At 43.9% G+C, this 1,008-nt stretch overlaps 1 non-coding gene across 1 annotated transcript; it reads right to left on the bottom strand.

Annotated features, from left to right (window-relative positions):
* Positions 1-640: 640 nt before the first annotated feature.
* LOC118491764 lies at positions 641-747 on the bottom strand. Its single transcript, XR_004892209.1, has one exon. It is a non-coding gene; the product is annotated as a small nucleolar RNA R71 (small nucleolar RNA).
* Between the last annotated feature and the right edge of the window lie 261 nt (positions 748-1,008).

The raw sequence follows: 1,008 nt of genomic DNA, 5'->3' as shown, positions 1-1,008 counted from the left end.
ACTTTCCAGTAACTGGGATAAGGAAAACAATCACTGTAACTCCGACTACGGGCCGTGTTCGTTGAGCACGGGGCCGTGGTGAACCTTCTGACCAGCATTCTTTTCTGTTTTTATTGCAGGACTTGGAACCAGACACCATCCTACGTAGTGTATGAGCTCCAGTTCTAATAAGGACATAAAAGAACCTCTAGAAGAACCCGAACACTTTCTCAGAAAAAGACTAAAAGCTAAAAACCAAGAGAAAGTTTCGGGGAATCCACCCATGGCGGACCAACGTACCGTCATGGATTATCTACGACCCACCGTAGGTAACCTAGGTGCCGCTATCAATGCACCGAATGTTGAAGCCAATAACTTCGAACTTCGGCCGCATTTGATACAAATGCTCCAAAACTCCGCAACCTTCCATGGGCTTGCGGACGAGGATCCCCATCTACATATTACTAATTTCTTAGAAATATGTGATACCTTTCGGATCAATGGAGCATCAAATGACGCCATCTGCCTCCGAATGTTTCCTTTTTCACTAAAAGACCGAGCGAAAGCTTGGCTCAACGCCCTCCCAGCTGGATCGGTAAACACCTGGGATGAAGTAGCCCAGAAATTTCTATATAAGTATTTCCCTCCCGCTAAAACGGCTAAATTAATGACTGAAATTAATACATATTCACAAGAGGACGGGGAATCCTTATATGAAACTTGGGAAAGGTTCAAGGAACTATTACGCAAGTGTCCACATCATGGCCTTGCGATATGGCAACAAGTATCCACTTTCTATAATGGATTGTTGCCACACACAAGGCAGACACTTGACTCTAGCTCCGGGGGACTTTTAGGTAATCGCCGCCCGCATGAAATATATAACCAAATTGAGGAAATTGCTCAAACCAATTTTCAGTGGCACACTGTGACAACTCAAGTTTCCAAGATTCCATCTTCGCACTATTGCACGTTAATTGTTTTGATTGTTTGTTGACACGACTTGTTTGTTTCACAACTGTACACGTT

Source organism: Helianthus annuus, chromosome 4 (assembly GCF_002127325.2).
Source record: "Helianthus annuus cultivar XRQ/B chromosome 4, HanXRQr2.0-SUNRISE, whole genome shotgun sequence".
Classification (NCBI taxonomy): Eukaryota; Viridiplantae; Streptophyta; class Magnoliopsida; order Asterales; family Asteraceae; genus Helianthus; species Helianthus annuus.
The sequence above is the reverse complement of the archived record's forward strand: the minus strand, read 5'-3'. Positions and strand labels throughout refer to the sequence as shown.